This window comes from Hyla sarda, chromosome 6, assembly GCF_029499605.1.
Source record: "Hyla sarda isolate aHylSar1 chromosome 6, aHylSar1.hap1, whole genome shotgun sequence".
NCBI classification, from domain to species: Eukaryota; Metazoa; Chordata; class Amphibia; order Anura; family Hylidae; genus Hyla; species Hyla sarda.
In genome coordinates, this window is record NC_079194.1 from 212,410,526 (window position 1) to 212,422,841 (window position 12,316).

Genomic DNA, 12,316 nt, shown 5'->3' on the forward strand with positions numbered 1-12,316 from the left:
CCCCATAACACCCCCTGCATCTCATCACCCCCATAACACCCCCTGCATCTCATCACCCCCATAACACCCCCTGCATCTCATCACCCCCATAACACCCGCTGCATCTCATCACCCCCATAACACCCCCTGCATCACCCCATAACACCCCTCTCATTACCCCTGTAACCCCCTCTCATTACCCCTGTAACCCCCTCTCATCACCCCCTGCACCTCCCCACGCACTTCATCCCTTGCACCTGTCATCACCATTGTAGTCTGCAAACACCCCCCCCCCCCCCGCTTCTGCGCATAATTTAGAATTAGGCAAAAGGGGTAAACTGCTTCTACCATACACAAATGATACATGTCCCCCTAAATCCCTTGATTAATCTCCTATATATCACTTTGTGGTTTTAATAATACTTATTTAATGTAAGTATAAAATATATAAAACTCCCTTCCAAACGGTTAAAGATATTTCCGTGAAATTTGGTCACGTTGCTTATATGCCAACTAAAAATATAGGATAGGTTAATTGACCGTTACCCACCCTCATTTGCGACGGTCAGGTTTTTGTTTAAAGTCCCATAAAAGTCTATGGGAAATGTAAGTGTGTGAAAGACTTGTGAAGACTTGCAGAAAACGTTTGACCCCTGTCATTGCCAACCCAAAGGTATATAACAAAGTATTGAGATGAACTTTGGTTATTGACCAAATACTTATTTTTCACCATAATTTGCTAATTCTTTAACCCCTTAAGGACGCAGGACGTAAATGTACGTCCTGGTGCGGTGGTACTTAACGCACCAGAACGTACATTTAAGTCCTGTGCATAACTGCGGGCATCGGAGCGATGCCAGTGTCATGCGCGGCTGATCCCGGCTGCTGATCGCAGCCAGGGACCCGCCGGCAATGGCTGACGCCCGAGATCTCGCGGGCGTCCGCCATTAACCCCTCAGGTGCCGGGATCAATACAGATCCAGTCATCTGCGGCAGTGCACGATTTAAATGAACGATCGGATCGCCCGCAGCGCTGCTGCGGGGATCCGACCATTCAGAACGCCGCACGGAGGTCCCCTCACCTTCCGGCTCCCGGTGTCTTCTGCTCTGGTCTGAGATCAAGCAGACCAGAACAGAAGATAGCCGATAACACTGATCTGTTCTATGTCCTATACATAGAACAGATCAGTATTAGCAATCATGGTATTGCTATGAATTGTCCCCTATGGGGACTATTCAAGTGTTAAAAAAAAAAAAATAAAAAAAGTGAAAAATCCCCTCCCCCAATAAAGTAAAACGTCCGTTTTTACCCCCAAAAAGCATAAAAAATTTTATAGACATATTTGGTATCGCCGCGTGCGTAAATGTCCCGTACGGTGAACGGCGTGAACGTTAAAAAAAAGTCCAAAATTGCTACTTTTTTAATACATTTTATTAAAAAAAATTATAAAAAAATGTTAAGTTTTTTATATGCAAATGTGGAATCAAAAAAAGTACAGATCATGGCGCAAAAAAATGAGCCCTCATACCGCCGCTTATACGGAAAAATAAAGTTAGAGGTCCTCAAAATAAAGGGATTATAAACGTACTAATTTGGTTAAAAAGTTTGTGATTTTTTTTTTCAAGCACAACAATAATATAAGTATGTAATAATGGGTATCATTTTAATCGTATTGACCCTCAGAATAAAGAACACACGTCATTTTTACCATAAATTGTACGGCGTGAAAACGAAACCTTCCAAAATTAGCAAAATTGTGTTTTTCTTTTTAATTTCCCCACAAAAAGTGTTTTTTTGTTGCGCCATACATTTTATGATATGAGTTATGTCATTACAAAGGACAACTGGTCGCGCAAAAAACAAGCCCTCATACTAGTCTGTGGATGAAAATATAAGAGTTATGATTTTTAGAAGGAGAGGAGGAAAAAATGAACACGTAAAAATTCCTTAAGGCCAAAATGGGCTGAGTTCTTAAGGGGTTAAAAATCAGACAATGTGATTTTATGGATTTTTTTTTTCTCATAGTTGAGGTATGCCTATGATTAACTTAAAAAGATGAGAGGCCTGTAAATTTAAGAACTTTCACAATTGGTGGCTGACTAAATACTTTTTTGCCCCACTGTATGTAAAGGATGGGGTTTTTGTCTTAAAGGGGTACTCCAGTGCTTAGACATCTTATCCCCCTATCCAAAGGATAAGATGCCTGATCGCGGGAGTCCCGCAGCTGGGGACGCCCGTGATCAGTCCCCGGAGCGTGTTCGCTCCGGGTCTGATTATGCTCCACCACAGGGCCGCAGGCGTGTGACATCACGCCTCCGCCCCTCAATGCAAGCCTACGGGAGGGGGGCGTGATGGCTATCATGCCCCCTCCCATCGGCTTGCATTGAGGTGCAGAGCGTGACGTCACACGGGGGCGTGACGTCACGCTCCGGGAACTGATTACTACCGGGGTGCCGCGTGCATGATCACAGGTGTCCCCAGCTGCGGGACTCCCGCGATCAGGCATCTTATCCCCTATCCTTTGGATAGGGGATATGATGTCTAAGCACCGAAATAACCCTTTAAGTGTCATGCAAGTATATAGGATTTCCAATACCTTAATCCACAAGCTCTGCTCTGCATCCCCTGGTGAGTGGCAGTCCGGCCACACCCCGCTCACTTGCCACACCCCGCTCACTTGCCACACCCCATCTCTCAAAGATATTTCCACCATTTAAGCCACACCCATTTTATTTTCTACTCTTTTTGAGCATTGGTCCAGCTTGTAAGTCTTGCCCACTACCACAAAAACCATCTTTTATTTTTCGGACTAAAATTTTTTCATGACAACTAAGCCCCACCTGAGGACGGGATATGAGGACCCCCCTCCTATGCTGCTTCTCCTCCCCCGCAAGGATTAGGTAGGAAAACACAGGGCAACACCAGGTACTCAGCTAGGATATATATCTCAATGTGTGTGTGTGTGTGTGTGTGTGTGTGTGTCCAGCATCACGTCCAAACGGCTAAAGATATTAACATGAAACTTGGTACACATGTTACTTATATGTCAACAACAAACATAGGATAGGTGATTTAACCCTAACTCTCTCCCATTTGCCAGGGATGTGGTTTATGTTTAAAGTCCCATACAAGTCAATGGGAAATATGTTACTGCATAACTGCAAACGTCTGGAGATATTTCGATAATTTCACATGTTACTTATATGTCCACTTAAAATATAGGATAGTTAATTTAACCCTTAACTACCCCCATTTGTGAGGTTCGGGGTTTTTGTTTAAAGTCCCATGCAAATCAATGGGAAATGTATGTTCCTACATAACCTCCATATGGCTGGAGATATTTCAATACCTGGTACACATATTAGGGGTCGGATATGTGTCATATCTAACTTAATGGGGTCATTTATCATTGTTGGAATGTGATGCAATTTTCTACACCTTTGTGTGTGCCGGTAATGTGTAGGTTGTTGCCACATATTGCCTCTTGAGAACGCTGTGTGACGGCGAAACATGTAGAGGCGGCAATTTTGTGTTTTAATTAGTGTCACAATTGGGAAGCTTGGGCTTCTGCAGAGCCCTGTACACTGGAGCCATGTTGCCCCAATAACTATTATTCTCCCATGTGACATTGCATTTTTAATTATCACTTTCTGGAATTGTTACTTTTTAGATATATACTATTAAAAGTTATGTTTTAGGGGGGAGAAAATTGAGGTGTTTTGCACCCCAGGCTACGGCCTTGGGGTTTGGTTAATTATATTGTTTTGGCCTCATAGCCCCCTTTTGGGTCATTTTGTAGTTTTTGGTAATGTGTAGGAGCACCAAATTTATTAAATGGTAGCAGAGCATTTGATACATTTTGTGCAGGTACACATTTTCTGTAATTTCACTCTTCACATACACCAAAAAGCTAAACTTAGTCTGGGCTGGTGTAGGTTTTTGGCAGTTTAGCAATTTTTTTGGTTTCGCACCTCTTCACAAAAAGGCGCAGTTCATAAAGCCCGCCTTTATCATGCATATTGTCAAAATCGGTGGATTGCAACTCAAAATTGGCAGAGTTGTGTTAATGAAAAGGCGCAGAAAAGGAGTCTTGCGCCAAATATAGACACGGAAAAAAGGTAAATCCCCATGATAAATGCCAGCCAATGTTTGTATGATCCAGCATAACTTCCAAACATCTGGAGATATTTTGATGAAACTTGGTACACATGTTACTTTTTTCAAATAAAAATGATACCCTAACCTAACCACTTCCGTGAAAGTTGGGGTTTTTGTCTCAAGTCCCATGCAAGTAAATAGGACTTCCAGTACCTAGCTTCAAGCTCTGCATCTCCTTGTGAGTGCGTCAGTCCAGCCACAACCCTCCCGCATGCCACACCCCATCTTGAAAAAAAACGCCCACAATTTAAGCCACACCCCTTTTATTTTCTAACCTTTTTGTGTGTTGGCCCGGCTTGTAAGTCATGCACACTTCCACAAAACCATGCCGCCTTCTATATTTGGCCTACAATGTCTTCATCTCAACTCAGCCCCAACTGAGGATGGAATATGAGTATGAGATATCAGAAAAGGAATATGAGGGTGGGTGATGAGCACAAGTACTTTCTCCTATGTTGCTTTTCCTTTCTCACAAGGATTAGGTAGGAAAAACCAGGCAACTTGGGTACTCAGCTAGTAATAATAATTGAGCACCTCGTAAAAGGGATTCTGTCCCTGAGGGGTGTGAATTCCAAAGGGTTTTGTGATATACATTGCAGACTGGCTGGATACATATTTACATAGTTAAATATTTTATAAGGTTGAGACAAATGTTCACAAAAATCAACCTAAACCCCTACTGTATTGATCCAAAGGCAGGTAATTACTAACTGAGAACTCCCTTCTTGACCCCAATATGGGAATCAGCATAAATCCCTGGATCAACGTTCTATCACCAGAAATCTTATAGCCATAACTTGTATTTTTCTTCTCCCAAAAAAACATCCTGACCCCTTTTGAACTTGAGTCAGCCATCACAACATCATGTGACACAGTTCCATAGTCTCACTGCTCTTAAAGTAAAGATTTCCGCCTGTGATTATGGTGAAACCTTCTTAGAAAAATATAGTTTATTTATTTTTTCCTGTTAGCAGGACCTTTTTGATGTGTCCTCCTCGCGCTGAACAGAAATTCTCATCAAAGTGAAACCACCACCATCGTGGGCATTGACCTCTACCCCATTTAGTTAGTGGATATCTGCCCTGACTGGAAGGAGCTGCTACTAGAAAGTAAGGGAAGATTAATAACCCTTTCTAATGCCTCATAGCATATTGGCACGAAACTGGCCAACACGCCCCCTCCATGCAGTTCTATGGCATAGCTGGAGATTGCTGAAAGCAGTGCTCCGGCTCTCCCATACAGCTGCATGGAGGGGGCGTGTCGGTCGCAGCTTTGTGCTGTGGTTTAAAAGGGCACCGTTCGGGAGATCGAGGGGGGGGGGGGCCCCAGCGGTCGGACTCCCATGATCTAACACTTATCCTCTTTCCTTAGAATAGGGGATAAGTTGTTATATCCCGGAGTTATCCTTTACCTGTACTCCACTGGGAAAAAAAAACGTTGTTTAGATAAACTGGTGCCAGAAAGTTGCAGCTTTGTAAATTACTTCTATTTAAAAATCTTAATCCTACCTGTATTTATCAGATTCTGTATGCTCCACTGGAAGTGAATACAATAAATGTCACATTTAGGAAGCCCCTATGGTGCCAGAACAGCAAAAATACCCACATGGCATACAATTTGGAAACTACACCCCTCAAGGAACGTAACAAGGGGTACAGTGAGCCTTAACACCTCACAGGTATTTCACGACTTTTTGTTAAAGTTGGATGTATAAATGAGAAAAAAAATTCACTAAAATGCTGTTTTCCCCCCCAAATTTTACATTTTTACAAGGGGTAATAGGAGAAAATTACCCCCAAAATTTGTAATCCCATTTCTTCTGAGTATGGACATACCCCATGTATGGACGTCGAGTGCTCTGCAGTCGAACTACAATGCTCAGAAGAGGAGGAGCGCCATTGAGCTTTTGAAGAGTGAATTTGTTTGGAATGGAAGTCAGGGGCCATGTGCGTTTACAAAGCCCCTCGTGGGGCCAGAACAATGGACCCACACGTGACCCCATTTTGGAAACTACACCCCTAACAGAATTTAATAAGGGGTGCAGTGAGCATTTACACCCCACTGGCATTTGACAGATCTTTGGAACAATGGGCTAAGCAAATGAAAAATTAAAATTTTCATTTTCACAGACCACTGTTCCAAAAATCTGTCAGACACCTGTGGGGTGTAAATGCTCACTGTACCCCTTATTACATTACATGAGGGGTGTAGTTTCCAAAATGGGGTCACATATTGGGGGGTCCATTGTTCTGGCACTATGGGGGCTTTGTAAACACACGTGGCCATCAATTACGGGTACATTTTCTCTTCAAAATCCCAATGTCGCTCCTTCTCTTCTGGGCATTGTAGTGCACCCACAGAGCACTTTACATCCATATATGGGGTATGTTCTTACTAAGAAGAAATGGGGTTACAAATTTTGGGGGGCTTTTTTCATATTTTCCCTTGTAAAAATGCAAAATTTAGGGTAACACCAGCATTTTAGTTTTTTTTTTTTTTTCATTTTCCCATCCAACTTTAACGAAAATTTGTCAAATAGCTGTGGGGTGTTAAGGCTTACATTCCGTGAGGGGTGCAGTTTCCAAAATGGGATCAAATGTCGGTGTTTATTTATTTTGCGTTTGTCAGAACCGCTGTAAAATTAGCCACCCCGATGCAAATCACCAATTAAGACCTCATATGTACATAGTGCTCTCTCACTCCTGAGCCTTATGTGTCCGCAGATCATTTTACGCCCACATATGGGGTATTTCTGTACGCCGATCTCCGACGCTGATAGTCTCCCGCAGCTTCGTGGACTCCGGCGTCGTTCCCCTTCAGTTTCCCCGTTCTGCCCTGCCTATTGTGGTTGGACAAGACGGGGAAAACGAAAGTTAACCCCCCCCCGCCACCGATCTGCTATTGGTGGTCGCGTCTAGACCACCAATAGCAGGGATAAAAGGGGTGGCACTCCTGCCACCTCACTCCTATCCCTTCAGGGGGATTGTGGGTGTCTTGGACAACCGCGATCCCCCTTATATTCCGAGTCACCATAGACCCGTAATGACCCAGAATAGCACAAATCGCAAGTGTGATTTCACTTGCGATTTGCGCTGATTGCCGACATGGGGGGTCTGATGACCCCCAACCCCCCCGGGCATTTGCGCGGGGTGACTGCTGATCGATAACAGCAGTCACCCTGGTCCCTGCCCGGCGCGCGGCAGGTACCGAAATTCCCACGGACGTTCGCGTTTGTCCTTGGTCCTTAGCTACCAGGATGCTTACAAGTACGCTCTTATGTCCATGGTCCTTAAGGGGTTAAATACAAGTAATTTAATAATCTGTACAAGTAATCTGTGTAACGTTCTGACACCAGTTGATTTAAGAGAAAAAAAAATGTTTTCCAGCGGAGTACCCCTTTAAAAATAACATTGGGATACTTGATATACAAAGTCTGCTCTAGCCTTTCCCGGAGCGATATGTGATAGAATTTCAAAACTTTTCCTCCAAACAGTGGCAGGTAAAAACATGCCCTGCAAGAACCTGTTTGTATCCCGACACTATTTGATGGAAAGGTTTTGGAGTTCTGGTTAGTTTCAGCAGGAAAGTCAGGATAGCAGGACTCCTTGCATTGGCACCATCCACACCTTCAGATGTGCAAACAGTAAATAATTCTTGTCTGGAATGTTAACTTAAAGGGAGTTTACATGGAATTAAAACAATGGCTGCTTTCTTTAAATAACAGGGTCACACCTGTCAATGGGTTGTATGGTATTGTAGATTAGCTACACTCAATAGAAAACACGGCTGATGACAACTCTCTTACTATAAATCCATATTAAGATTAAATATCTTTTTCTTTATTAGCAGGAATATTTGGTGTTGCCTTCTCACTCTGTAGACACATTCCCAGGAGAATAATACTACCAACCTCCGCATCAGCCTCAGCATTACTGGATATCTGCCCCATCTGGAAGAAGCTACTATGAAACAGTAAGTCACAATTTCATATTCATACAGTTTGCCCCTTAGTGGTACTACCGTATATACTCGAGTATAAGCCGAGACCCCTAATTTCAACCCAAAATCCCAGGAAAAGTTATTGACTCGAGTATAAGCCTAGGGTGGGAAATACCTCATCCCCCCCCTGTCATCATCCAGACCCGTCATTAACATCCTCATCATCATCCCCTTGTCATCATCCCACACATCCCCCCCTTCATCATCCCCTTGTCATCATCCCACACATCCCCCCTTCATCATCCCCTTGTCATCATCCCACACATCCCCCCTTCATCATCCCCTTATCATCCCGCACATCCCCCCTTCATCATCCCCTTATCATCCCACACATCCCCCCTTCATCATCCCCTTGTAATCATCCCCACACCCCCCCTTCATCATCCTCTTCTCATCATTCGCCCTCAGTGGTCTTCAACCTGCGGACCTCCAGAGGTTTCAAAACTACAACTCCCAGCAAGCCCGGGCAGCCATCGGCTGTCCGGGCTTGCTGGGAGTTGTAGTTTTGAAACCTCCGGAGGTCCGCAGGTTGAAGACCACTGCGGCCTTCAACATCATCCAGCCCCCTCTCACCCCCTTTAGTTCTGAGTACTCACCTCCGCTCGGCGCTGGTCCAGTGCTGCAGGGCTGTCCGGAGAGGAGGTGGTCCGGTGAGGAGGTGGTCCGGGCTGCTATCTTCACCGGGGGCGCCTCTTCTCCGCGCTTCCGGCCCGGAATAGAGGAGTTGCCTTGACAATGACGCAGAAGTACGTTGGCAATGAACGCACCTCTGCGTCGTTGTCACGGCAACGTGACTATTCTGAGGCCGGGCCCGAAACGCTTAGAAGAGGCCTCCCCGGTGAAGATAGCAGCCCGGAACCAGTATCCCACCGGACCACCTCCTCTCCGGACAGTCCTGCAGGACCGGACCAGCGCCAAGCGGAGGTGAGTACTCAGAACTAAAGGGGGTGAGAGGGGGCTGGATGATGTTGAAGGCCGCAGTGGTCTTCAACCTGCGGACCTCCGGAGGTTTCAAAACTACAACTCCCAGCAAGCCCGGACAGCCGATGGCTGCCCGGGCTTGCTGGGAGATGTAATTTTGAAACCTCTGGAAGTCCGCAGGTTGAAGACCACTGCGGGTGGGGGAGTTCACTCGAGTATAAGCCAAGGGGGGTGTTTTCAGCACGAAAAATCGTGCTGAAAAATTCGGCTTATACTCGAGTATATACGGTACTTTATGGGACCCAGTTGGAAGTGTAAAACAAATTTGCCTATATAACTTCAGCCTAAAGCTTAAAACAGTGCTCACCCTTTTTTGCAGTTAGCTCACCTTTCCCTTAGGCTAGGATTCCACTTTTTTTTTTTCTAAAATGCCAAGAAAAACACCAATTCTGCCGCACAGCGTTTTTTTTTTTTGCCAAAAAACGCTGCGGCCAGATGTTAGCTGTAAATCAATGAGAAATCGCAAATTTCTTATTCCACTAAACTTTTTTTTTTCACTTTGGCGTTTTTTTTTTATTATCCTTTTGGCGTTTTCTTCAGCTCCTTTGCGTTTTCCAAAAAACGCTGTCTGTAGCTCAAACCGGCGTTTTTAGTCAAAATTGTGGTGTTTTGCTCCAATATAAGTCTATGGGAGTGAGAAAATGCCAAGAAAAACGATATGTGGGTTTTAACTTTGGCGTTTTTGTGGGCGGTTTTTAATCTTTTTTGAACTTTAGCGATCCAAAAAAGTAATGGAGATATCGGTTTTGAATAAAATTTCGTAGGGTACCAATAAAAAAATAAAAAAGATACAGTAGTCAAGGAAAAAATAGTATCTAACGAAATTTATATTTTATATAAAAAAAAATGTATTACTTTTTAAAAAGGGATCAATTTATGTGTGCGGGGAAATAAAAATGTACCTGACAATTATAAAAATGTTTTGTGTTTCACATGTTTTTTTTTATTGTTTTATTTTCTCAGTTAGTACTACTACTCCCAGCATGGAACACACTGGTCCATGATGAGAGTAGTAGTACCTGTACTAATAGACAGATCGCTCATTGCGATCTTTCTGTATAATGTATAGATGCGGCGGGCACTCTTCTATGGTCTCCTGCCCTGCCCTGACGTGTGTGTATATGTATATATGTATATATGTATATATGTATATATGTATATATATATATATATATATATATATATATATATTTATTATTATTCATATTTCCATATTTCCTGCAGAGCTGTGATTGGCCAGATGGTTCCAGCCAATCACAGCTCTCTGGGAGAAATAGGAATATGTGTATATATATGGCCGTGCAGGGGACCATAGGAGAGCGGCCGCTGCTTCTATACATTATACAGGTGGATCACAGCTGGTGTCAGGAGTGATACCCGCAGTGATCTTTCCATAACTGCAGGTAATACTACTCCCAACATGGAGCACACTCTGCCTCATGCTGGGAGCTGTAGTACCTGCATTAATAGACAGATCGCAGCGGGTGTCAGAAGTTACACTCGCTGCAATCTGTCTATTAATGCAGATACTACAGCTCCCAGCATGAAGCAGAGTGTGCTCCATGTTGGGAGTAGTAGTGCCTGCTTAAGGACACATCACAGTGCATCTCACTACTGACACCCGCTGTGATCGTCCTGTCTATAGCAGAGATGGAGCGGTTGTAGAACGCTCTAACATCCCTGTTCTGCACTCATTCATATTTCTCTCAGAACTGTGATTGGCTGCAACCATCCGGCCAATCACAGCTCTGGATGGGAAATATGAATGAATTATGTTCTATTGACATCACTGGCCGGAGTATAGCGCAGAGATGTGAGTGCTGTATACAGCCACATCTCTGCTATATAATGGACGATTGCATTGGGTGTCAGGACTGAGACCCGGGGCGATCTGTCTATTACTACAGGTACTACAATACCCAGCATGGAACAGTGTGTTCCATGCTGGGAGGAGTAGTAGTACTACCTAAAAAAAATTAAAAAATAGAGAATAAAAAGTGAAACACACTGTGTTAAAAAATAATAAAAAGTTTGTTATAAAATATACACATTTTGTTTAATAAAATGTTTTCCATCACTGCAGCAGCATTTAGTTTTTTTTTGGTACCCAACAAATTTGGGGTACCAAAAAAATTCCAAAAGGTGACAAAAATGCAATTTCCACACAAATGAAAAAACGCCAGACGCAGGACATCGCACTGGTGTTTTTTTTCAGGCGTTTTTTTAATCCCAAAAAACGCAGAACAAAAAAACAAGTGGAATCCTAGCCTCACAGTGCCTACCATCTTCTGTACCCTTCTACACTACTCCCAAAGTGGCTACACCCCATCGAGAATTTCTTGCAACTTTCTGTATTACTGAACCCAGCAAAGTCTGCTGCCATGTGTCTCCTTGAGCCCCAAAGCTCACAGCAGCAGTACAAAGCTCATTCATTGTTATTGCAAAGGCAAAAGGATTCATTAAAAATAATCCAGCAGCAGCTGTTATCCCTTAGCTGTTGAAACATAGCCTAATGTCTCCAGCTGTTGTTAACCCCTTGGCCGCTTAGAAAAAAATATTCCCGCAGCATCTCTTATCCCTTAGCTGATGCAACATAGCCTGCTGACTACAGCCAGCATTAACCCCTGTCTGCTCTGTAAAAAAAGATATATCTATGTATGCCCATAGAAGCTGATATCCCTTAGCTGCTGCAACATAGCCTAATTACTGCCATCATTAACCCTTGTCCGCTTACTGTGAATCCAGACTTTTCTGTGCTTTTGAAGACTGTTGTTCCTGCCACATTCTGTCCCCCTGTACTCTACCCCTAAAGTATTGTACCCCTACCACCCCAACTCCCTCCTCTAATAGAGCCACTTCTAGCTTTTACCTTCCATCTCTATCCATGTCCCCATCTCTCCTTCAAGACTCCCTACCACCTTCTGAGCTCCTGCCCTGGACAAAACTCCAACCTCCCACTCTCCCCATTTCCTGTACCTCACACAGTGCCCCTGCCATCTTCTGAACCCCTTTTCCTAACAGTCCTTCAACTTTTCTGTCTTCTAGATCTCCAACCCATTTTGGCTTCTGCTTCTAGCCTCCTAACAAAGCCCATTAATAGAGCCACTAGCATCTTTTTGACTTTCCCTAACAGAGCCCTTTCCTCCTTTTGTGTTCCATGTCACTGTGCTTCCCCCTTACAGAGGCCTTGGCACTTAA

General features: G+C 43.8%; 1 long non-coding RNA gene across 3 annotated transcripts in view; it reads left to right on the plus strand.

Annotated features, from left to right (window-relative positions):
• LOC130276681 (uncharacterized) overlaps nucleotides 1-12,316 on the plus strand; it is a 28,449-nt gene that overhangs the window by 5,886 nt on the left and 10,247 nt on the right. For 2 of the 3 annotated variants that reach the window (XR_008845212.1, XR_008845211.1), the window contains exons 4-5: nucleotides 5,113-5,247; nucleotides 7,985-8,110. This is a non-coding gene — a long non-coding RNA (uncharacterized LOC130276681). Of the gene's footprint in view, nucleotides 1-5,109; nucleotides 5,248-7,984; nucleotides 8,111-12,316 lie in introns of all 3 variants that reach the window. The other variant, XR_008845210.1, reaches the window with a different exon arrangement.